The sequence below is a fragment of the Microtus oregoni genome, unplaced genomic scaffold (genome assembly GCF_018167655.1).
Source record: "Microtus oregoni isolate MIOR12 unplaced genomic scaffold, Mior012 000050F_003, whole genome shotgun sequence".
Taxonomy (NCBI): domain Eukaryota; kingdom Metazoa; phylum Chordata; class Mammalia; order Rodentia; family Cricetidae; genus Microtus; species Microtus oregoni.
In genome coordinates, this window is record NW_024543227.1 from 317,441 (window position 1) to 343,227 (window position 25,787).

At 42.6% G+C, this 25,787-nt stretch overlaps 2 long non-coding RNA genes and 1 other non-coding gene across 4 annotated transcripts in view; all 3 read right to left on the bottom strand.

The window, feature by feature from the left end:
* The window catches only part of LOC121436758, a 31,220-nt gene extending 19,173 nt beyond the window's left edge, over positions 1-12,047 (bottom strand). Inside the window, exons 1-3 of one of the 2 annotated variants that reach the window (XR_005972765.1) lie at positions 12,029-12,047; positions 8,389-8,497; positions 5,584-5,678 (exon numbers count right to left, since the gene is read on the bottom strand). This is a non-coding gene — a long non-coding RNA (uncharacterized LOC121436758). Of the gene's footprint in view, positions 1-5,583; positions 5,679-8,388; positions 8,525-12,028 lie in introns of those variants that run through there. The other variant, XR_005972764.1, reaches the window with a different exon arrangement.
* Positions 12,048-13,558: 1,511 nt separating this feature from the next.
* Positions 13,559-16,830, bottom strand: LOC121436756. Its single transcript, XR_005972762.1, has 4 exons — positions 16,781-16,830; positions 14,556-14,593; positions 13,876-13,982; positions 13,559-13,625 (listed from the first exon to the last, which is right to left on the bottom strand). It is a non-coding gene; the product is annotated as an uncharacterized LOC121436756 (long non-coding RNA).
* A 463-nt stretch (positions 16,831-17,293) lies between these two features.
* Trnaa-cgc lies at positions 17,294-17,365 on the bottom strand. Its single transcript has one exon. It is a non-coding gene; the product is annotated as a tRNA-Ala (tRNA).
* Positions 17,366-25,787: the final 8,422 nt, after the last annotated feature.

The window sequence follows — 25,787 nt, forward strand, 5'->3', positions numbered from 1 at the left end:
TCATGTGGGACTCACCAGGTGAGTCATTTCATTTTCTCTTCCCATCCGTGTGACCAGCAGCTGGTCTGTGATGCCTTGTAGGAACACATCTTGTTGAGCAGGTAGCAGCAAAGAGCAGCACTCTTTGGAACAATGGCATTCATAGACTCCCCAGATGACTGAACCCTGTAGGGGTCCCTTTAAATGACCAGGACTGAAATGGAAGCCATCCCCATCAGACCATTTCCCCGAATGGGCCATGCATAACTGCATCACATTTGCAGGGAGTACTTATTAAAATGGTAGATATCTGTGACCACAACAGACACTGAATCAAACCCTGGGAAGTGGGGTGTGGCATAGCCACTTCTTTCTGATGGCTGTCCATGTTAAAACGTGTTGCTAGTGGGTTTGATATTCTGTCTTCCAGGATATGGAGTCACAGACTGTTTAATTCCATACCATGTCCTCTTGTTACTGCCTTAAATATCGGTGTCTTATATGGCATATCAAATAGGCAAATCAATTCCTTTAGATATGTTTATCCAGCTATTCACATACTGGCCTCTTTTGTGGGCACCGTGTTTCTGCACTGAGAAGATTACCACGGATCTTGGAGTATTGTGTTATATGGGTAAACTGTCAGGAAGCAGAGGAAAGCAGTCCTAGATACACCTGAGATCATGCTGTCCCTCTTTCCTTCCCACAGACGATTTTCATAGTTCTCCTCTTGGAGTTCTGCAGTGTTTCTCTGACAGTCTTTGTGTCCCCTTCTGTGTTCTTTGGGATGGATCCTTAGAAGAAAGATCCCAGGTCCCCAGAATGCACGCTTGAGGTTTTCACTAGCATAAGACCCATCCATAGGCTTGGAGAACAGTTGCATTTTCTCCAGCAATGGAGAAGAGTGTCTTTTTGCTATCAGACTACCCACGGGGAGAGCTGAGAGGAGGGGACTGCTATGTGAGAAACCTGTGGTGAGCATTTCCTGAAATCAGGAGAGTTACATGCTCAGACTAGACCCCTCTGCCTGTCTTTGTCTTTGAAGACGTGGTTCCTCTTCCTCTCTGTGTCCTGTAGCTCTGGTTCTAGTTCCACAGTGTGGGAAAGGGAAGTCACATGCTTGGTGTAACCTCAATGTCCTCCTTAAACAAATTGCTTTCTTATAGATCATCCATACTTGGTTAAGTATGGAGACATGTTAACTGCACTATCACATGGAAAGCAGAATCAGAAAAAAATCTATTCCGCACCCAGGATAACTTCCAAGACAGACACCACACAAGGTTTATCCTCCCTCCCCTCTGTAAGGGAGATATAGCCAGGAGCAGGGTGGGGCCTTATAGCTATCACTATGGGAAGGATGGGCCAAATTTTCCTTGGTTTCCAAGGCAGCATTTGTTTTTCTTTGTGGACCAGACAGTTTAAGGCAGTCTCTTTGAATGGTTTCCATGGGAATCCACTTGAGCAGATCAAAGAAGGGAAAAAGGAATTGTGTGAGACATGTAGATGTGGGGTTAGAATGATGATGCCTGGCCCACCATAAACTACTAATTCACAGAAATAAATTGATGACATGGCTGAAGAAAGTGTGTGTGTGTATGTATGTTTGTGTGTGTGTGTGTGTGTGTGTGTGTGTGTACGTTCACTAAATCTTGTATAATTCCTGTGTGCTCAAGGCCTTTACAGTTTCAGTATACAGTTTCAGTATCCATGAAGAGAACCAAAAGGGGACTACTGTCTTCTGAAGAGCACATTATTTCAGACAAGTAACTTGAATGGCCTCCTGCTCTCCCCAAATGTCACACAGTAGTCTCTTCTATTAATGACTGACATCTTGGAACCGATTCTAGTCTATGCACTTATGAGTACTCAGCCAACCACAATTCTCCCTCTGCAGCTTGATGGGGCAGAGGAAATCCCTTATAGGACGGTGGTAGTTTGAATGAGGATGATCTCCATACGCCTCTTTTGGTGAATGTTTCAATCCCAATGGTGGATGGTTTAAGAAAGATTAGGATGTGTGGCCCTATTGGACGAGGTTTGTCACTGGGTGTGAGTTCTGATGACTCAAAAGCCCTCTGCCTCCTGCCTGTGATCAGGATGTAAACTCTCAGTTTCTGCTACAGTGCCCTGCCAGGCTGCCTGCTGCCATGCTGCCCACAGTGATGGTACTGGACTAACCCTCTGACACTGAAAGCAAGCTCCCAATTTAATGCTTTGTTCTGTAAATTCTCTTCAGTACAGCGCCTCTTCCCAGCAATAGAACAGTAGCTCAGTCAATGTCCTGTGGCTGTCAAGGGACTTGGGGTTCCTGCTTCTTTTCATCTGTGTTATCTCTTCTTGTAGGGCTCAGGGGATAATTTCTCTTTCAGTATCTAGTTAGTGGCTCCAAAATGAGGGTGAGGTAAAGGAAATACTTTGGAAACCTTCGTGCAACAGAGAAGGGACCCCAAGCTTGGTCTAAATCGTAAGGGTGAATACATATTACATCTAAACCATATGCAGACCATATTCATGGAAAAGTACATGGCAACCACACCACAAACACCAGGTTGCTCTTGGAAGTCCCCAGCAGGCATGGTGCAACACAATTGCAGTGACTGACCAGGATACAACTTGCCTGGGAGGCAGCGATCTGGGGACTGTACCACAGCCTCCTGGAGAGGAGATGGAAAGTCTAGGAAATCCATCCATTCCAGTGTCAGGGGATTCAAGGTGACCACCACATTCATATTCTCTACAGAGCACCACTCTGTATCCCGTGTGCACTGCCCACTTTACACTCAGGGAGGATGAAGTGAGTTGTGGAGCACTACAGTTGCTGCAATCCATAAATGGAACTGCTCTAGTATTGTATCAAGTTTCCAAACACACTGAAAACGCATTGCTATTCCATAAAACATCAGCCCCTTTAAAAAAAATAAATGTAGGCATGTAGTTTGAATGCCACCTCCTGGCCATAATGGGGACTACATCAGTGAGAGTCTTGGGCCCAGTGGCGTCTATGTTTGGGTGGGAGGGAACATTGGCTGTGACCTGGACTTGAAGGGACCTTACCTCTGGAGATAAAGCAGTGTTTTTTCACTTCAGTATATTTTCCTGGTACATAAACCTTGACATCTTAGGTATATCAAATGTAAACCCAAGATTGGAGACCAATCCCAGTCTAAGGCTAACATAAAGCAGCCTCATTAGATAGAGATGGTGGAGCTCTGTGTGCAAACACACACACACATATGCACACAGGCATGCACAGAGCATGAGAGTAGATTCCATTTGTCCTTCTACTTCATTGCCCAGAAACGGAACACAATGACTACTTCTAAAGTACAGAAGGTATAAACATCGTTTATCCAGTGTGTCGTTGTGTGCCCGTGTGCATATGTGTGTGCTTCTGCAATTGTATGCATACATGCATGTGGCCAGGGGACAGAAGGCAGCCTCCGGTGTTGTACCTCAGGCGCCATCCCCCTGAAGCTTTTCTTAGACAAGGTTTCTCACTGGCCTGGAACACGCAAGGCAGGCTGGGTTGGCTGGGCAGCACACTCCAGGGATAGGCTTGCCTCCACCTTCACACACAAGCAAGTCCCACCACACCTACTACTTTTCCTGCTGTAGTTTAACTTCATTTTCTTGATGATGCTCTCTGTGAATGACACTCAGGGCCTCATGCCCACAAGGCCAGCAATTTATTGATTTAGCTGTCTCCCCAGCCCCACTTTCACCACCCGAGCACAAGCAATTTTCTCAGTTTACACTTTAAAGTACTTTCCTTCCTGGATACGAAATTTCAAACACCACAGGAAAGCACATGTAGTACCATAAGGAAATCTGTGTCTGTCGCTGGGCTTATTCCTACCCCTAAGGCACAGGGCTGTCTGCAGGGAAATCTCCAGAGAGTGAGCTATCTGAGTAGAGTCCCAGCCGCCATTGTCTGTGCGCCTTGCTGTATGTGGTGGTGAGGAAGTCACTTCCCCATTTAGGGGATGGTAATCTTTAATGTGTCTGCCAGGGACACACAGGGCTCTGCCTAACATCCAGTGAAAAGAGGATGGTTTCCCATGACAGAACTAAGCTGAAACTTTCCCACAGTGAATGGAATGATAATAGTCCTGCTAATTATTTTGTGTGTTTAGTGCAGAGTCTCAGAGCAGCCCAGCCCAGCCTAGGACTCTTCCCCTTCCTCCCTCAGCCTTCAGAGTGCTGCTGGACCTCCCAGCTTACCACACTGCCCCAGCTCAAGTATTCATTTTAATGTAAACACATTCTTAATGCTACTGTTTTCTTCTCTGCCCAGTAACATTTTCATTCCATTTCTACATGTATATTGTTGAATTGCCACGAAATAAGTAATTTTATCATTGATTTCCCTGCAAAAAATTTATTTTATAATGATCCACATCTCTTGAAAAACCATGTACTCTAAGATTGTTTTTCTAAGAAATTTCACATTTTCTGAGATATTTCTGGTTTTTGTTTGGTTTTCATTTTGAGGCAGGGCCTCTCTGTGCTATTAAGGCTGTTCTGAAACTTCTTAGCAGTAATGATCGTGTAACCCCAGTATTCAAATAGCTGGAAGTGCACGCATTTGCCACCTAACGCTGATGAAAACTGTTCTCATTATTGCCTGGCATTTGACCATTTTTCTTCATTGTTTCACAACAATTATTTTAATTTGTACATAATTTTAAAATGTACATAACTTAATAATAATTACGTTGTGTATATTCCTATGTGTATGTACACATGAATTCCTATGCCTCCAAAGGTCAGGAGAGGTCATACCTTCCTGGAGCTGAGGTATGGTCCTTCAAGGATGTTGGAAATGGATGCTGGAAACTACCTTGGATCCTCAGCAACAATAGAATGCACTCTGAACCACTGAGTCATCTCCCCTGCCAGACTGTAGACTGTTAGATTCCGTTAGCCTTTATAATGTTCATATTTTAAATTCCACTGTGTTTTCCCCTTGGTCAATGACCTGGAGTTGATGCTTCTTTTTTTTTCTTGTTTAGAATTTAGTTATACTTTTAATTATGTCTGTCTGTCTGTCTGTGGTATGCACATGATTGGCAGAGGCATTGACTCCTGATGGGGCTAGAGTTAAAGGCAGTTGTGAGCTATCTGCCATGGGGGCTGGGAGTCATACTCTCATAAACAGTAATGACTCTCTTGTCTCTTTCCTCCTCCCTCTACGCCTTGAGTGCTGGTATTACAGGTGAGGGTGAACATGCCCAGAGGGTCAAAGAACACAGAGCAATTTCCATTCTAGGCAATCATTCTGCCACGAGAGCTATGTCGCCAGTCCCCATACTGTGGCTTTTTAAATTCACCAGTGATTTCTTTTCATGGTATAGCATTCTCATTGAACAGCTACCAGAGAAATCAAGAATATAGCTGGGAATGTGTGCACAGCCAGGGGAGCAATAGCAGTGTCTAGGGACCACTTTTAAAAATCCCCAAATGTGCTCCCACCACATTTGTGAAGAGCTTGGGACCGGGCCGTCAGATGCTGGGCAGATCTAAGTGCTGTAGCATCCTCGAGTCCAGCCTCTGACAAGGACATCCTGTTCCTGAGAGCAAGTCTCCTGCCAGCAAACCTACCTTACATGCCCAGCTTCCCAAAGGTCAGCAACAAGGGACTAGAGGCTGTTGTTGTACTGTCTGTGGATGTGTGTGCACAGCCAATGACCCAGACCCTGCAGAAGAATCACAAAACAGGAAAAAGGTTGGTCAAAGAATCAGACACATCCTTAAGCTCAGTGCTGAAGACATAAAAAAAGAAAATTTGGAAATATAGCATAGTGTGTGGAAATAGAAATGACGGAGAAAGAAGAACAGGATTTCCCTTGCACGGAGATGTGAGTGTATGTGTCCTGATGTGGGGCTGTGCCTCCCTAGGAGTTTGGGGACAATGATGAAGGGATCCCAGAGATATCTGAGAAGCCGGATTCTGCATTTGGATGTCTGTACAGCAATGGTTCTCAGCCTTCCTATGCTGTGACGTGACTCTTAATACAGTCCCTCATGCGTGGTGATCCCAACCAGAAAATTATTTCTGTTGCTTCATCATCGCTGTAAAGTTGTTACAGGTAAGAATCACAATGGAAATAGTTTTGGAGATAGACGTTTGCTGAAGGGGTCAAGTCACAGGTTGAACCACTTTTCTAGAGTCAGAGAGATGTGGGACCTTCCTAGCCCCAGCAACTTTGGTTCCCTGAGCCAGGATGTCCTGGACCCATTTTCCAAACACAGGCTGGGAATTTCTCTGAGGAGAAAACAGAGTGAGACCCTCTGCTCTGAGCTGTGCTTCCCACTCTGTGAATTGAGAGCATCACACTGCTCATGTGCTAAGTTGGGGGTCTTTAGTGATAATACCTGCTTTAAATACCAGTCACAAGTTCCTGCATATGTGACAGACTAATGTTGATATATGCAATTGGAATTACAGGCTGGCCTTGAACTCAGACATCCAACTGCCTCTGTCTTGTGAATGTTTGCTCCATGCCCAGCTGTCAAAAATAAGCATTTCTAAAGGCAGTCTTCTTCTGGAGAAATAGGGACAAACAGTTGCTGCAGAATTTAGAGACTGATTTCACTTCAACTTTGCCTAAAACCTACTCACTTCCTTCATCTGTAAACCTGCCAAGAGCAGTACATGCTGTAGAACAGCATTTTCAAAAATACACTGAATTTTGGGTTCACTTTTTAAGAGACAAATGTTAGATTCTTATTCTGTTGGAAATTATGCTACAGTTAGCTGTACTTAGAAAACTTTACATCTGAAAATTATTCATCAGCAACTCGTTATCAAATTGTTAAGTTTTACAATGACTAGTTTGGGTATTCAAACTATCCTGTGTCAATACACGTGGAATAACTGATGTCAGTAAATGGAAGCACTGTGTCTCCATGTGGTCAGACAAATCCAGAGATGTTAGAGCAATGTCTCCACAAGGAAAATGCACAGCGCATCCAGGTGCTATCTGCCCTCTCCCAGACAAGGCTGCACAGGGCAGCTCTCCTGCTGATCACTGCAGCATGGCTTCATCCCTCTTTCATACCTCCATCCCTCCCCTGTCTTCGGAACCATCTCCACTGTCTCCACACACTACCTCATCCCGCCCTCCCCAGGCCTTTCTCTGTTCAGTGCCAAGTCACCTTCTACCAAAAGGAAACATATCATGACAATTCCATAACTCACCTTCCACACAGATCATATAATCCAAATGTCATACACAGCTGACAATGACAACATTTTCCTTTCTGTCCTATCCCCAAGCAGTGTCCACGTTGTCTTCAAGGTTCTGGCAACTAGCCTTGTTCTCTGCTCTTAGATCCACTGTTCTCCATGGAAGCAAGCACGCCCACAACTTGGTTTGTGCACGGTCTTGCTTCTATTTGCCATTCAGGACTCAGATCACATGCTAACTTCTGAAACCTTTGGGGGTAACATCACATACGACAATCCCCATCACAACTATTTCCTGTCCCCTTTATGATCTTTAAAGCGCCAATAATACACGGAATTGCTGTGATTACTGATTTCTTCTGCTTACTGACAGTTTGCCTATCTAACACGATATACAAGGACCCGTGCTAGTCTTCACAGTGCAGGAACAAGGTGTTCAATAAAGAGGCCACTATGTGAATATCTGGATAAACGTACACGAAGGAATTGATTTGTCTATTTGATATGCCATGCAACACACTGGTATTTAAGGCAGTAACAAGAGAACATGGTATGGACTTAAGCAGTCTGTGACTTCATATCCTGGAAGACAGAATATCAAACACACTAGCAATACGTTTTAACATGGACAGCCATCAGAAAGAAGTGGCTATGCCACACTCACTTCCTAGGGTTTGAATCAGTGTCTGCTGTGGACCCAGATATCTACCATTTTAATAAGCATGATTCAGTGTCTGTTGTGGATCCAGATTTCTACCATCTTAATAAGCAATCCCTCCAAATGTGATGCAGTCATGCATGGCCCATTCGGGGAAATGGTCTGATGGGGATTGCTTCCATTTCAGTCCTGGTCATTTAAAGGGACCCCTACAGGGTTCAGTCATCTGGGGAGTCTATGAATGCCATTGTTTCACAGTGTGCTGCTCTTTGCTGCGACCTGCTCAACAGGATGTGTTCCTACAAGGCATCACAGACCAGCTGCTGGTCACACAGATGGGAAGAGAAAAGGAAATGACTCACCTGGTGAGTCCCACATGATCTTGTCACTCTACTGTACTGAATATAAGGATGGAGTAGTCTGTCTGCATCCAGTCAAGTCAAAGATGTGCAGTGACATCTTCCTCTTCTTTGTTCATTTCACAGACCCTTTATACACAGCCATGTACACATCACACACACACACACACACACACACACACACACACACACACACTCACATTGGTGGCAATGATGACTCACATACTGGAAACAAGGGCTCATGTCTGCTTCTTGTCAACATTCTGCTTGTTCTCTCTGCAGTCCTGCTGTTCTTCCCATAGAAGAGACCTGATATTGATAGGCAGAGGACACAAAGTATCACTGACAAGAAGCATTTGCTTTTGGCTTTCTTCCCAGGGGTGGTCAGATAATCCAGAATTCTAGACAGATAACAAATGAAGAGCAGGTCCTCTTGAATGTACTCCCACGGGCATGTTATGGGATAATTTAAGCATCACAGTATATAATGATGACAAAGGAGTACTCCTTTAAGAAATGGGTGTTTCTGAGTAGACACAAACGCATGAGTAAATCCATTAATAAACAAAAGATAAAAGGGAAACTTTACTCAAAGACAAGCAATGCTTGTATACTAGTAACTGCACAGGGAAGTAGGTATCAGAGCAACACTTAGCAGGCGTCATGGTTATAATAAACATGGAAAGAACCATACATAAAACACCCCCTCTGTACAAGTCCACAGCAACACTGCTAAAATCTGCATGACTGGATGGGAAAACAAGAGGGAAAACACACGAGTACTAACCTTTTCCTTTTTGTGTTGGGGAAAATAATATTAGATATTTTGAAAATAATTACCTAAGTATTCTTCATAATACAAACCTTTCTGGAGTTACACATACATACCTAACTCTTCACATGTATCCCCTTCTTTCTCTCCACCGTGATCTCAGCACCTCCCTGATGGAGCTAGCTGGGAGGTAAAGGACTATCTCTATGATTCCAAAGATGCCATTGGGGCAAACCTTTGACCTGTGGCTGCCTTAGAAATTTTCCCCCAAACTGGGTGTTGGACATTTGTTTCTGTTCTCCTAATTCACTTGCAACTTAAAAGTACTGAATTTTAAACACAGCAAATATATGTTAGCATCAAAGACATTTTCATCATAGAGAATGTAATTAAATATTTTAACCTAAAAGATTCATCAATAACTCTGTCTAAATTTAACACAGACAGCTGACCACAGTGAAATGAATGTGTGGAAGCTGTAATTTAAAATCCCTGTCACTGGAGATAGCATCAGGAAATATGAAATAATTAGGAAAACTCTGCCCACTTCTCTGTAGTGCCTAGACACTGAATGGGACAACTCATTGCTGAGAGTAAAGATGTATAGATTCATCGACTGTGGCGATATTTTGTTTCTTCCATGACAATAAAGCTTGCCTGAGAATCAGTGTGTGCAGATAGCCACTAGTTAGCCACAGAAGACAGGCAGTGTTGGAACTCACCTTTCCCAACACTTAAGAAACAGAACTCTGTGAGTTCAAGGCCATCCTGGGCTACATTAGATTGATCCAGTCTAAAAGAGAAACAGAGTCAGGCAGTGGTGACTCACATCTTTCATCAAAGTGCTTTGGTGTCACACACCTTTAATCCCAGCACGAGGGAGATGGAGAATGAAAGGAATGTGGCTGGGAAAAGAGAGGAATATAAGGTGGGAGGAGATAGGAGATCCAGGCAGTCAGTCTGAGGTCTTGTAGAGACAGGATGCTCCATTTGGTCTGAGGGTTTTGTTGAGGAAAGAACTAGTGTCTGGCTGCTCTGCTGTTCTGATCTTATAGCTCCAACCACTTAATATCTGACTCCAGATTTTATTATTAAGACCAATTAGAACTCACGCTACAATCATCTTCATGTGATGGAAGATACAGGTGTCTGTTCTCCTCATACAGTCCTATAGATCCAGTGCAATACCAACAGAACTCTAACAGACTTTTCATAAACTAATGGGCTTATCCTGAAACTCACAGTGAATATGAAGAACCCCAGCTTGAAACAACCTTATAAAGGAACAAACTTGGAGGATGAACACCTGACTTCCAAACTCCTTATAAACCTAGAGAAATGTAGACAGCGTGCCTGATTGGAAATGACAATAAGACAGAAAAGAATATGAAGGGGACAGAAGAGTCACACATGTGTGAGGGGACACCTTTAGCAAAGACTCAAAGACACTTCAGTGAAGCAGGCATATGCTCTTCACCGAGGATTTCTGGGACTCTTGGTGGTGGTAGGGAGGTACAGCCCAGCACACTGACCAGTAGCCTGAGGATAACCCTGTCCCTTTGATGACCTTGACCCTGGTAAAGATGAATCTAGGATGCAGTAAAGAATTTCAGAAACAGCCAGGATGAAGCAAAGGTTGTGAGCTTATTAATCCTGTGGATAGAAGCTCACACAGAATTAGGATGGCTCCTGCATGATGGCCTGAGAGTGGACTGGAGAGAGACTTGAGATTAGGTGTCATTGCAAAGGGTATGTGAGGTGGGCAGGGAGGGAGGTACAGTGGGAGAGGGAGAAATGGGAGGATTTTTATGGCTCTAAAGTTACATTGCTGAAAGAATGTAATTCAGAAAATTTCAAGATTAAATTACATTAAAGCCTATATTCAGGTTTTTAAATTAACTATAAGAATATTTTTACTCTTTAAATGGGTTCTATTTTTCCATTAGGAAAAAAAATATTCAATAGGTTATTAAAAAGTAAAAAATGAAACTAAAAAGCAATGCTTTTAAATGTGCTTATTCCTTTTAAAGTTTCTTTCAGTAAATTAAATTGTAAGGTGATTATGTGACTTAGGCGATAGAATAGAGTGCTATCATCATCCATCTCAAGGCTACAAGTATTCTGCCCCTAAGAAAGCATAACTGCGTTTTTTATTTTCTGCTTTTGAATGCTTTTCCACAGGGAAGTCTGTGCACCACGTGAGTACCTAATGCCCACAGACAGTACCAGACTTTATGAGATCTCTCGGAACTGGAGTTACAGACAGTTGTGAACCATCGGGTAGGTGTTGGGTATCAACCCTGGATCCTCTGGAAGACATCCAGTGATATTAAAGAATGAACCCTATCTTCAGACTCTAGTTTATTTGTTGTTATTTTTAAACATTATTTGGGATGTCTTTAGGAATAGTTGCATCATATCTGCAGGTAATTTTGGCTCTATCAGTTGGCTTGAGGTTTCTTGAATGTCAGAAAAATGTAAAAATGATTACAGGGTGAGGGGCTGTGTGTTCCCTCTCATATCCCCTTCAATGCCCTGTCTTTCTGTCTTATTTTGGGACAAGCAGACCTCCCCATGCACAAATATAAATATAGACAATCGTATATCGCAGGATACAAAAGTCAATCGAGAATGAACAAATGATCTACACAGGACTAGAGAGACATCTCAAAAGTTAAGAGTGCCTTTTGCTATTGCAGAGGACCTGACTTCAGTTTCCAGCACCCATATGGTGGGTGACAGATGTCTGTAACTCCAGATCCAGGGGAACTGACAGTCTCTTCTGGTCTCAGTGGGCATCTGCACTCAAACGTGTATTTGGCACACACAGACATACAGGCAGACCCTCAGTAAATAGGGAAAATAAACCTAAAAGAAGTCCAAATTACAACCTAAACATGAATCTTGTAGCAGAATACAATTGGATGTTCAGGTTCATGAATTACAAACAAACTTCTTAGATATGGCAAACCCCCTTTCATTAAATGAAGAACTGGAGTGTTATGAATTCCATAAAGTGAGAAAATATCTATTCTTCCAAATATATGATAGAAACATATTTTTCTTACCTGGGAAAATGAATGTGGGAAATTGTATATCAGATGACAGTCTTCTTGTATCCAGAATACAGAAAGCTTCTAACGGAGACACTAAGAAAATAGACAATTCAGGAAATAAAACTTGACCAGAAGGGTGAGTAGATGCTCCACTAAGAGAAACATACAGCAGCAACATCCTTAACACTTAGGGAAGAGAGACAGGTTGTAGTAATAAGGGCGGCAGGGCTGCATCCCAGGCACCCGGCCGCCCCCACAGCTAGCTTTACCCAAAATAATTACACGGAAACTGTATTCATTTAAACACTGCTTGGCCCTTTAGTCCTAGCCCATACTGGCTAATTCTGTTATCCCGATCAACCCATCTCTAATAATCTGTGAGCACCGGTCTTACTGGGAAGATTCTAGGTCGGAGCTTCATCTCGTGTGTCTGCCCAGGAGCGGGGCATGGCGTCTCTCTGAGGCATCTGCCCCCGAGAGGAGAGCTGTGGAGTCTGAGCTCACTTCCTCTTCCTCCCAGCGTTCTGTTCTGTTTACTCCTCCCACCTATCTTCTAACCAATAAAATGGGCCAAGGCAGTTCCTTTATTAGCCAATGACCTTCCTCCATCAACAGGTGACTCTGAGGGGACTCTAGACAACCCCATAAAATACTCAGAAATAAAGACTTGTCATACAAAGACCTGGCAAGTTTGTGGAGGATGACTCTCCCATACCCACTGCTGGTGGCCATGGAAAACAGGATGATAACTTGGAAAAATCTTTTTCTGTTTCTTCATATGTTAATTGTCATCTGGCCATCACAACCCAAATATATAACCTGGAGAAAGAGGACATATTTTCTTTTAAAGACTTATTTATTTCAGTTCACAACAGCTTTATATACAAGACACTGAAATTGAAAACAACCTCAGCAACAGGCAACAGGCAAAGACTCATTTCCCAAAACCAGCATGGCAGTTTTCAACTGTTAACTCCAGTGCCAAGGGATTCAATGTCCTCTCTTGGCTTCCATGGGCAACAGGCATGCATGCGCTCTTCATACCTATATGTAGGCAAGCATATATACACATGAAATAAACTAAATTATAAAACTTGCCGTGTAGCTATACAATGCTACACTATTTAATATTAAGAATGAACAATTATCATGGGCAACAAAAGAGATAAATTTAAACATATATTCAAGATGAATGAAGGCCAGATGTCTCTAAACTCTGGTTCTATCCTAATACATTCCAGCATATATAAATTTGTCTATAATATCAGATTGTTGTATTTTTCTGCAGACAGGGTTGGGCAGTGGTTGGGTATGAGAACCTAAGTAACATAAAGAAACTTTATGGATTGGTAAATAATAATGAAACTTATACCTACCTGAGTATAAGAAGATGTCTATTGTCATTATGGGGAAAAGTGGAAAAATACAAATTACGTTTTATATTTGGTGACTTGGACTTCAGAGATTGCCCCATGGTTAACAGGACTTGCTGTTCTTACAGAAGACCTGGGCTGGGTTCTCAGCACTCACTTGCTGGCCCACAATGGACTGCATATCTGTTTCTAGGGGAAACAACACCCCTTTCTGTCCAAAGCAGCACACCCTGATCCTGAAACCAGAGCAAAAGAAACATACACTGACCCTGAGACTAGAATCAATTCACTGGCCCTGAAACCAGAGCCCAACGTTTTAAAAAGGCCAGTGAAATAAACACACTTTGCCCCTGAAAACAAAGCCACAGAAACACACTCTTCCACTTACCAATTCAGCGAAACAAACTAACCAATCTCTCAGCATAAAAGGAACCAATCCCAGAGCAGGAAAACAAGCTAATCACTGAGCATGAAACCACCCTGTACCTGTTCAGTTGGTAGCTGCCTTTCACACTCTTGCAGGGTCAGCCACCTCCTGGACTCTTCCCTCCCAGTGAATCTCTTGAATGAGGCTTGGGTAAGACCTTCTTTGCCTAAGAAGAACAGAGAAGCAATGACTTCAACTGGAGCCAAGCAGAGGAGAGGGGAGCAGAACTGGAAAAGTTTCTCTTAGCAGAGCAGAGTTGTTACTCTTCTGAGGATCTAAGCAGAGCTGTAACAACCTGGCTGGGGTAACCCTCCCCTACCAGAGCAGAGCTTTTAATTTGGGGCAAACTTTCCCTGAAGCAGGGCTGTGAGCTCCTAAGCTTAAGGTGAATTTGCGGTATTCATTGATGCCATCTTAAATGGATTCCTCTAGCCAATACTGGGACAAATGGAGCATGGAAATAGAGAACGGCAATAGATGAAAACAGTTTAGGAAAATGGGTGTTGAGCCATACTGATATAAGTCAGCACATGAGTAAAGAAATATGGAGATAAGTAAGCAGTGTACTACACACCAGGTCATCATTGAAGAGGACCAGGAGAATTATAACACATAACCTATCACAGCAGTAAGTGATTAACTAACATTCACACATATATATCCAGGGACATATCTGCACAAGCATGAGTATATACACAACACACACTAACAATTGTCAATGTAAACACACAGCTCTCACCTCGAAGGAAGAAGTGAGTTCATTCTGGAATCAAATGTCTGTGAATAAACATGATTGAGACAGGTTTATGTTAGTACAAATTGCATGTTACAATGTGGAAACAGTTTCATGAAGTTTTTATAATAACAGAATGAAGAAACTATAGACTCTCCTTCAGTGCATTGGAGATAATATTAAGTAGACTATTATGGTAAAGCAGAGAAACCTCAGCTACTAGCTGCTATGTGATGACACACAGTACTTTGACTCGCAGAAGCTTAGAGCTTTGTTAAGGAGACATATTCTGATATTTTAAATGTCAGGTCCAACGTCATCTGTTAGTGACAAGGTGTTAGGTAAGTCCAACACAGGGGGCCCAAGGAGTGGCTACTCATGGACTCAAGAGAACACAAAGGAAACTGTAATTAGGCCCTGGGACTGCGACTTCCACCATCTCCATATCACTGCAGGTCTAAGAGTCAATCAACCAGGCTTTGCAGACCAGCCTCTGCCAAGGAATTCCTGTACACACACACACAGACACCTCTCATTCTCACTCTCCTAGCTTCCTGTTATTTACTGAGAGCTCAAGGGGTACAATCACGTTACAACAGACTCATCTCTGACCACACACAGGATGGTGAGAGCTACTAAATTATGTGGTCTGAATGAGATTCCTGTGACAATGGCCATGGATTTGTCTCTGGGACATTTCTCTCATTTCTTTCAGACTGTCAATAATAACCTGTAAATGCCGATAAGAATTTAACGACAAACTGCATTACACATCAAATAACGTTTTCATCATGGGATAATCCATGCTTTCAACAAAAAATATCCTTTGTAAGTTTCATTGACACTTGTTTCCTGACAGTTTACAGAAGATTTAATAATTTGTTCACAGAAAAAACAATATGTATAAATTTGTTTAAAAAATAATAGCAGTTATAGATGAATCAAAAAGTACAAATATTTGTGCATTATCCCGACAGATAGATCCATAGTGCTGATAGGCCGAGAGATTTCCAAACATTGCTGAATTGGAGACAACCTGTCTTAATGAAGGACAACTATGTTCGCAGCTCAAACAATTCATTATTAGTAAGATGTCTGTTGATTCAAAACTGAGCTACAGATTGGATGCACTAACAACAAAATAGCACTTATTCTTTTTAAAAATTGAGTGGATAACTCTAAACATTGTAGACTAAATATATAGCTTGTGTAAACCTTAGAAACAGACAAATGTTAGAGAACAGCATTGCCTGATAGGAGACCTCTGTTTGAACCTACAGTAATTGGACCAGCATGCTATTGAATCAAAGTTGGCAAGAAAAAGTCCAAAACCAACATTCCACGCTCACATCCACACATTTACAGACCACTGCCTATATCGAGTCAACATTTTTCCTGTACCTGATGCCGGCATCAAGCTTGTGTGTAGTGCGTGTAGTGTGTGCTGAGAAGAACTGACCATACTCCTGCTGCAGCCTCCCAGGCACTGGGATTACTGGCATATGTACCATGATTGGATAATTGGAGAACTGATGTTTCACAAATAAACAAGGCAATTTGATGCATAAAGATGGCCTTTCAGGAAGCAATACTGAGGCAAGTGTATATCCATACCCACAAATATAAACTAGGACCTACATCGTATCATATGTGAAGACCATTCAAAATAAATTACAGATGTAAAAATATAAAAATCAGCCTATAAATGTCAAACAGAACACAAGAAGAAAATCCCTGTCACTGAGTGCCAGGCAAAGATTTCGCAGACAAGACACCGAATAAAAACCGTAATTGAAGAACTAGAGAAGGTGGGATCTTACAATTTAAAATCTCCTGCTCTTCCAAAGACATGGATGAGAATTGAGATGATAAGTCTGAGGCTAGGAGAAAAGTTAGAAATACATATATCTGATAAAACATTTCTAACATTTCTATGAAACATACGGAAAACCTCAAATGTCAGCGAGCAATCTCACGCACAGAGTGGGAAGTCGGGATCACAGAGTGCTCATTTGGCCTCATTTCCCTCCTGCTCACTCTCCGACAACTCCCCTCCTGGACAATGGCTCCAGCACAGCCCTGTGCAGAACAGCACAGGAGGAGGCAGAATGGTCCCAAGTCTCTCTCCTTCCGGAGAAACACAGGCTGCAAGCACGAGGTAGGAGTGGTCCTACTTGGGTCTGGAATCCCTGCATCTGCCTCCCAACCCTCAGAAAGATTCTGGTGCTCACCTCCGGGAATCCATAAGCTCAACTCAGTCCAAACACCAGGAACTGAATGCTCCTTTCCAGGACATCGTCCGGTCGCCATTTGAAAAGAGTCGCCATAATGACCCCGGTTTCTATGACAACCGTAATGCTGCCTCCCCCTTAGTAACCAGGAATGGCTCCGCCCAGCCCTCCCTTACTTCCTCTCAAAGGAAGAACTCTTCACCCTTGTTTTCACCCAAGAAAGCATACCCATTAGAGAAACTGTCCCCACTACGAATGCAGAGCTTTTCTTTTTTTTCCGCTCTGTGAACAAAGCATATCCCTAAAAGCCCGACCACATTGTACTCACCAGACCATGGTGGTATCTATGGAAATGTCGTCACAAAGATGAACATTGCTGTCACGGTGACAAATGAGCAATTTTATCCAATAATTAGCTATGCATATATAACCTCATCACGGGACTTTAAATTCTGGGACACCTTGTACAGAAACATCCTGAAAAAAGAAAATCAAAGGTTAAAAGTATTGTTTTGGAGATGCCGGGGCTCGAACCCGGGGCCTCATATATGCGAAACATGTGCTCTACCTCTGAGCTACATCCCCACACCTGGTAACAGCTTCATCAAAGCCCTTGTGAAGTCAGAGGAACCGCGCCAACGTTCAGAGTCTCTGCAAAGGGTCTGCATCAGGTCCTTTGAGCATACTGGATTCCAGGTTGAGTTTAGTGCTTTGATAGGATTCTTGGGACATTTGTTGCATGAGAAAACAATCTATTTTCAATCAAAGGAAAAATAATAACAATAAAAATAATAACAACAACAATTATAAGAACAAACCTTATATTCTTTGAAGCATGGTAAGCTAACAATGAATGATACTTTGAATTACTCAGTCCCATCAATTTTACTTCAACTTTACCTGCAGGTGGTTCAACATGCCAGTATCATGGGGAATTAATAATAATATGTTGCTGATATGCGGTCATATTTGAGAGTATGGGTAGCTTCCTGAAACCCTCTCTAGCATACCTCCTTTCTCTTTTAAAAGACGCCTTAGTTTCCGGGCTTGAAAGGCAGTTTTTATAATCTTGGTCAGGCTGCTCATTTTGTTTCTTAACGTTGCCAATACTGTCCATCACTCCATTTACGGCAATAACTAAATGTGCGGTAGCTATTGGTTCACAAAACCCTAAGGTGCTGTCACTTTCTGCATGTTTATGTATCTCACCGCATGCTTTGTAAGTTTCAAAAATGAGAGGTTTTCTGAAATATGTCCTCTTTTCATACATCACCTAGTATATGTCTCAATATACAAAATCATTAAATAAATATTTCATGTATGTTCAGATGAGTTAGAAAAGTGAGTATTTTTAAAAAGAAAACAATCTATTTTTTTCATTTACATACCATCCAAGTTTCTATTCCCTCTCCTCAGCCCATTCCCTCTTCTTACCCGTCCCCCCAACCTTCATCTACTCCTCAGAGAAGGCAAGGCACATTGCCCAGAGGAATGAATACCTGGGGCTTTAATTTAATTCATTGGTCCATGTGTCTGCTTTTATACCAATACCAAACTGTTTTTATCACTACAGCGCTATGGTGAAGTTTTAATTCAGGGATGGTGATGCCTCTGGAAGTTCCTTTATTGTACAGGATTGTTTTAACTATTGTAATTTTTTTTTCACATGAAGTTGAATATTGTTCTATTAGTCTGTGAGAAATTGTGTTTGGATTTTGATGGGCATTTCTTTGAATCTCTAGAATGTTTTTGGTAAGATTGCCATTTATATTATGTTGGTCCTACCTATGCAAGAGCATCCATGAGCGTGGGAGATCTTTCCATTTTCTGATATCTTCTTCAGTTTCTTTCTTTAGAGACTTAAAGTTCTTGTCATATAGGTGTTTCAGTTGTTTAGTTATAGCTACCCCAAGATAATTTATATTTGTGGCTCTTGCAAAAAGGGATGTTTCTCTGAGTTCTTTCTCTTTATTTTATCATTTCTATATAGGAGGGCTACTGATTGTTTTGTGTTGATCTTGTATCCTGCCACATTACTGAAGGTGTTTATCTGCTGTAGGAGTTCTCTGGTAGAGTTTTTGTGGTCACTTATATGTACTATCATATCATCTGCAAATAATGAAAGTTTGACTTTTCTTCCTTTCCAATTTGTATCCCTTGATCTCCTTTTGTTGTCTTATTGCTCTAGCTAGGTCAACTAATACTATATTGAAAAGATACGGAGGGAGTGGACATCCTTGTATTCTTCCTAATTTTAGTGGAATCACTTTGAGTTTCTCTCCGTGTAATTTGATGCTGGCTGTTGGCTTGCTGTAAATTGTTTTTATTGTGTTTAGATAGGTTCCTTGTATCCTGATCTCTTCAATACTTGTACTCCAGATGGGACTCAAACTACCTCATATTCCACATATAGCACTTGGGGCATATACCCCAAGGACACTTCAACCTCCCAGAAGGTCACTAGCTATTCCATGTTCATTTCCACTCTATTCCCAATAGCCCAAAATTAGAAACAACCTAGATGTCTCACAATATAATAATGGATAAAGAAAATGCTGTCCACTTATATAATAGAGTATTATTGTTATTTCAGAAAAAAAAGACATCATGATATTTGCAGGTTAAATGATGGAACTAGAAAAAAAAATTCTGAGTGAGGTAACCCAGACTCAGAAAGACAAACATAGTATGCACTCACTTCTAAGTGTATATTAGATGGAAAGCAAAGGGTAACCAGGCTGCCATCCAGAGCTCCAGAGAAGCTAGGTAACAAGGAAGCCCCAAGGAGGGATGCATGGATCGCCCTGGGAAGGGGAATTAGATGAAATCCCCTGGGTAAACTGGGGGTGAGGCCGTGGTGAAGGAGAGGCAATGGGGAAGGAGAACATGAGGGAACAGGATGGTCATAGAGAATGAAGTGGGAAAGCAATGTAAGAGGGAACTTGATAGAGAGAGTCACTATGGTTTTAGGGAGAAACCTGGTGCTAGGGAAATTCCCAAGAATCCACAAGGATGATCCCAGCTAAGATTCCTAGCAGTAGTGGAAAGGGTTCCTGAACCAGCCTTCCCCTATTATCAGATTGGTGACTACCCCAACTATCATTATAGAGGCTTCTCCAGTAATTGATGGACTCAGATGGGCCTTCTGTATGTGGAGAGATAGTTGTGAAGTTTGGACTATCTGAGGGGGCCCCCAGCAGTGGGATCAGGATCTATCCTTGGTGCTCAGCCTTGTTTGTTGGTGCCCATTCTCTGTGTTGAGATGTGATGCTATCCTTAATGCAGGAAAGAGGGACTTGGTACTGCCCCAAATTAATGTGTCCTTACCCCTCGGGAGAAGTAGAGAAGGTGTGGGCTGCTGTGGGGAGGCATGGGGAGTGTGAGCAGAGGTGGGAGGGAGAACTGTGGTTGGAATGTAAAATGAAATTTAAAAAACAAATTGATCAATTTAAAAAACAATAGAACCCACCCCCCAAATCCTCTTAGCCAAGACTGGTGGTTCATGCTTACAATCTCAGCACTTAGCACGTGGAGAAAATAGAATGCAAGATACAATAATAAACATTATTCTTTATTTTTGTTTTATTATATTTTATTTTGTTGTGGTTTGTTGTTATATCTTAGAAGCCTGTTTTTCAAAATGAGAGACAGAAAGGAAGTGGACCTGGATGAAAGAGACTGGGTGGAGCTGGGAGGAGTAGAGAAAGGGAGTCAGGAGAAATTGTATTCAGATTATAGTGAACTTGAAAAGAATCTGTTTTCAATAAGGGGGGTGGAGAAATGTTTTAAAAAGAGAAGATCATTGTAGGACTTCAAATTAGAGGAAACTTATTTAAGTTTCTGTGCCAAATGATAAAGTGCATATAAATATATATCTATATCTCATGCAACATGTGGAATATATCATACCTGAAAATACGGTTGCTATTTATCTGACAGTGCTGGTGAACATGGTGCATCTCACTGTGCACTTCTAATTTCTAGGTTTCATGCTGAATGTGAAGAGACAAAGAGAAGACAGATATGTGTAGCTGAGTCCCAAACTTTGCCTCATCCATACCCTCCTGAGCCCATACAAGCATGCACAGAGGCAGAACCTTTCCCTGCCCCTCTAACAACAGCCAAGGCAATGAACAGAGGCTGCTTTGTAATAAGGCATTTACTTTTGATGCTTTCCTCCCTTTAGCAGGGCAGGGTTCTGGGAAGATAGCAAAGGAGGGGAAAGAGGAGAAGGGGGAAGGGAGGGAGAAAGAGAGAGAAGGGGTGTGGAGAGGGAGACAATGGGAAGAGTCAGGCTTCCAGCTAGAGTCAATTTACCACACCAAACAGCCTGGGAACCCTTTGGGACTAAGAGGTTATCTGGGTTGTTGGTGCATATTTTGAGTGTATTCACTCTTGATTTTAGCTCCATTGTAGCCAGGCCTACATTTTCCTCTAGCTTCATGTGCAGAGATTTCCAGGGCCAGTCCTTTTCCATTAGCTGAACTCAGTTGGCCCATCTGTATACTGGGACTCTGCCTTCTAATCTTGGCTCTCAGTGCCCTTTTCAGCAGGCTATGCTTTTGTTTATGAGTAGGTTATTCTTCTACCCCGATCTGTCTGCTCACGCTAGATATGGGCCATGTTGTATCTGCTCCTGTACTCAGCCTCATGGTTCTTTTGTGAGGCCCTCCATTTGCGCTCCATAGACTGGGGAGGGGAGTCCCTGCTAAGTCTTTATTCTTACTAAGTGCCTGTTGTATGCCAGGTGCTGTCTTCCATGTTACCAACTCCTCTTGGCCGCACTTGTTATAGATCTGCTTGGATTAAATGCCCCTTCTCCACCGAGTTTTCTGTGGCAGGAGTGGCACCTTTCTCTTGGTGTTCTTTCTCCTCTACCTAACCTCAACAGAGCAATGTGCTGCTAATCCCCTTCTCAATTGTCTGTAACTAGGTCTCTGACGTCAACATTCAAGTCTGCATCATTTCCAGAACATGGGAGACATACCTCCTCTTGGTACCATGCAGACTTAGGCCTGTAGTGAGGCTTTCCCTTCCAAACCTTTCCTGCCCTTTCTGGAGACTAGGACAATACTCCGTGCTTTCCACTGCCCTCCACTCTGCCTCAGCCAATGGATCCTGAATAAATAGCTGCGGTGGATTTAGGAGGTTGCCGGGGCAGTGGGCCTCTGCCTGTGTTTAACAGTACCTGAACACACTTTTTTAAAAAAAAAAATGGAGAGCTCACCATCAGATTCAGACTCCTTCCCTTCTATTGGGAAATCCTTCCTTGAAAGGAGCTGAAGTCCATCTCTGGGACCGGGAGTCATACGTAGTCAGCTAAAGAAAGCTCATGGACACCAGGCAAGGCACCCACCCCCTCAGCTATAGGAATTGTATCCAGAGTCAGATGATCAGCTCCAAGCGATATAGAAATTGAATAAAGGGTTGGATCCTCTGATTTGACTCAACAGTCCTGGTCATTACCTATGGACCTCCCCGACCTTAGACTACGGAATATGGTGGCTGAGGCCATGACTCGAGTCTTCCCAATGCTGACCACCTATCTGCAGGCTGTTCGTGGCTAGTTTCTGGAACAGAAGCATCTGCCCCTGAAACTTTGTTGTTTAGCTCCTCTACCACTATGCCTTCATTCCACGTCCCCTCATTCCTCCCTGTTCTGATTGGTGTGAAAGGAAAGGCAGATGACATTAATGCCCACTATGTGACAGATACTTTCTTACATGCTAGCTACTATGTCTCATAATGCTGTGCAAGCATGTAGCATTGTTATTCACATATGATGAACATAGTAACTGAGACCTGAAGCAGTGGAGGTATAATTTTAGTTTTGCATTGCTCTGGTTATGGTAGCAAGCTTAAGAGGGCAGGTTTTTAAAGCCAGATTTCATGAATTTGAATCTCAGCCCTTCCACTTCACAGCAGTGTGACTGTGAGCAAGTTACTCAACCTCTCTGAATCTCCGTGTTCTTACTTCTAAAATGGTAGTAATTATGCTAACAATTTAAGAAACATTGTGATGACTGACTATATATAACACCAAAGGCCCAAGTTGTTAACATTGAATATCATATCAAGGATTTCTTATAACTATTATTGTGTTAATTTTTCTTGTTAGAATTTATTGAACCCCCCATTAAAGACTGGGTATGCTAGGCATTCTGCATTTAAGATGGTCCCTGACCTTAAACCAAGTGTGGTGGCTCATGTTTGTAATATCAGACTATGGGAGGATGAGGCAGAAAGATTGCACGAGTTCAAGGCATATCTGGGAGGCAGCATGAAAGCCTGCGTCAAAATAAAAAATGCGTAAGGATCTTAAATCTTGTTAGTTACACAAATGCTTCCTTTTTCTTGAAGAGAAGCTCAGGAATCAGGTCTCAGAATTGCCTAGCCTGAGGTTTCCAGCTCTGAGTAGTACAATCATTTCTGCAACTGGAACCACAGCTTGGTGGGATTGTGGGAAATGCGAATAAGGCAAATTGTCTTTATTAAAGGGTTAAATAAGACAAAGTCTTTTTTTTTTTAATAACAGAGAATCCACTTGAAAAAAATTGAAATTTCCCCCGGGCCAGCACTTCTTCAAATCAAAATGTGTGTTCCACGATGCATGGTATTCTCAGAATTTGTGCTTCAATTACCAGCTAAGCCATTCAAGTTACCCAAGTGGATAATCATGTCAGGCCCAGCTCTGACCCCTCAGGCTAAGGCACAGGCTCCCTTTTGTGGTAGAAATAAAAACCAAAAACCAAATGGGATTCTGCTCAGTGTTCTTGACTTTGATTGGGCACGGCTATGTGCCATTCTGCGCAAGTCAAACTTCTTGCCTTGCTAAAATGGCTTTGTGATTATTTTCTTGAGACTCCAGACCTAGTTCTATTTCTTTTCTTTTCTTTCTTTCTCTTTTTGTTTTTATTTATTTGTTTGTGTGAGGGTTTGTTGTTGTAGTTGTTGTTGTTTGAGACAGGGTATCTCTGTGTAACATCCAGACTTATTTCTAAGAAGAGTAAGGCCTACATCCTTACAGTCCTGCCCAAGAAGAGTTTAAAACAGTTCATTGCTGTCAGTCTCTATTTCTTTCCAGTGAATTTATCAGTCCCTTGAATTAGAAAAGGGTATGGATTTGGAGAGGATAGTGATGGGAGTGTATGAATCCGTGTTCTGAGAGCAAGGAAGATGCAGGATCTGCCTATGAAAAGCCTTGAGATATTCTGTTCTCAAGGAACCCATGTCTGAAAGTGACACCCACTTCTGTTCCTCGCTTCATTGAGTCTGAAGGTGGTCCAAGCTCTTTGTTAAGAGCTCTCATGTGAGGAAGGAGCCTGAGCTTCTTCTGAGTTACTGTGAAAGTAGCCCTGTTGTAGACCTGGACGTCCCATTCCGTGGAGAGACTTGACAGAATCTTCCTTTGTATCTTTCTCTTGAAGCCACAACCCCCACTTTCTGAATTTCAAGGAGACTAATCCCTTGTCTTGGAGCTTGGTCCCATCCCAATATACAGGCAGTAAGATGGAGGACTCCTGGGTTTCTCCCTCTTTGTGCCAGTTCCTGTTGATCTCCACCAGGGATCTCTTCCCCGACTCTCCCAACTTTTCCAAGAATAAACCTTGGAACATGAAAGATTCCAGAAAACTAGGTGAGAAAGGCTCCCATTTAAACCTATAAGAAAGATTTAGGATGGGGAATATGGGATTTCCTTGGTGGAGTCTAGAACCTCTGGGTAAACCCAAGAGTATGAGCTTGGTGGGAGGACAAGGGATACCTTACCTCCAGGAAAAGAGGAGGCTTCGGTTCAACCTCCATTCCTGTACAGGTGACCCTGCAGTGGGAGTTGCTCAGTGCTTGCCATAGGACAAAGGATCCTTGAGAGGTACAAGCTTCTGGGCATAGCTCCTATGTTGGGGGTAGCTGCTGTAAGAATCCTATTCCTGACCTAGGAAAGGAGTTAACCTCTCCTGGTATTGGTCAGGAAAGCTTCTAGGGGACCTAACTTCCCAGAACATGTAGTAAGATGATTACAATTTGAGTTAATACTCCTTAGGAGGAGACAATGGGTCCCTGGCAGGGGGCTATTGAGATTATAGATCACATCTGATCTGAAGCAATCTACCACAGGATGGAACAGAAGAGATAGGGGCAGTATATCAGCTATCTGAGTCACGAAGAGAGTTATGAATTTGGGCCACAGTTAACCTAAAAGGGGCAAGGAACCACTCACAAACAGACAAGCTATGTGCTGTCCTCACCTTCACATGGCAGGAAGGTATTACTATACTTGTGTGACAAAAAGAAATGGATGCAATGCATAAAAGACTTAGCATGACATCAGCAAAGCACTGTGCTCAGGGATTTGTACTTAGCCTAGTCCCACTGCTGTGCAAGATGGACCTGAAGGTATCACAGGGAGTAGATCCAACTGTGTGTGGGCTTAGATGGTGTGGAAACTGGATTGGAACCCATGTTATGGCACCTGGTTGGAGCTCTTGCTTGTGAGAATACTCTTTTCTTCTTGGTGGCTGTCAGGTAAGGAAGGACGTGGCCCACCTCCCCGTTTCCCCTTGCCCTTGAAGGCTCAAGGGTTATGAGCTCTGAGGGTTATTCTAACACCTCATCACTCACCTCTTTGCCCAGAAACTTGTCACCTCATTTGCCCTGAGGCCAAGACAGATGCAAGTTGTTGAACATTTCTGGGAAATGCTGAAGAACTGTCAGTGGCTCTGCTATGGATAAAAAGGGAGGGAAGAGGCTAGTAGCAGAAATAACAGCCACATCAGGAGTTAGACATTTAAAGTCTCAGGAAGCTCTGAACATAAAGAAATCCAGACATGATCTCAAGTCAGCCTGGGGTGTTATAAAGTCGTCTAACCTGGAAGAAGAGATAAGGTGTGTGGGTAAGGCTCAAATGCAGCCAGAAGTCATTACTTTACCAACTATGGACTTCTGAGATTCAACAAAGTACCCAAAGCAATCTATCATGAAGAGGAAAAGTCAAGTGCACTAACTACAT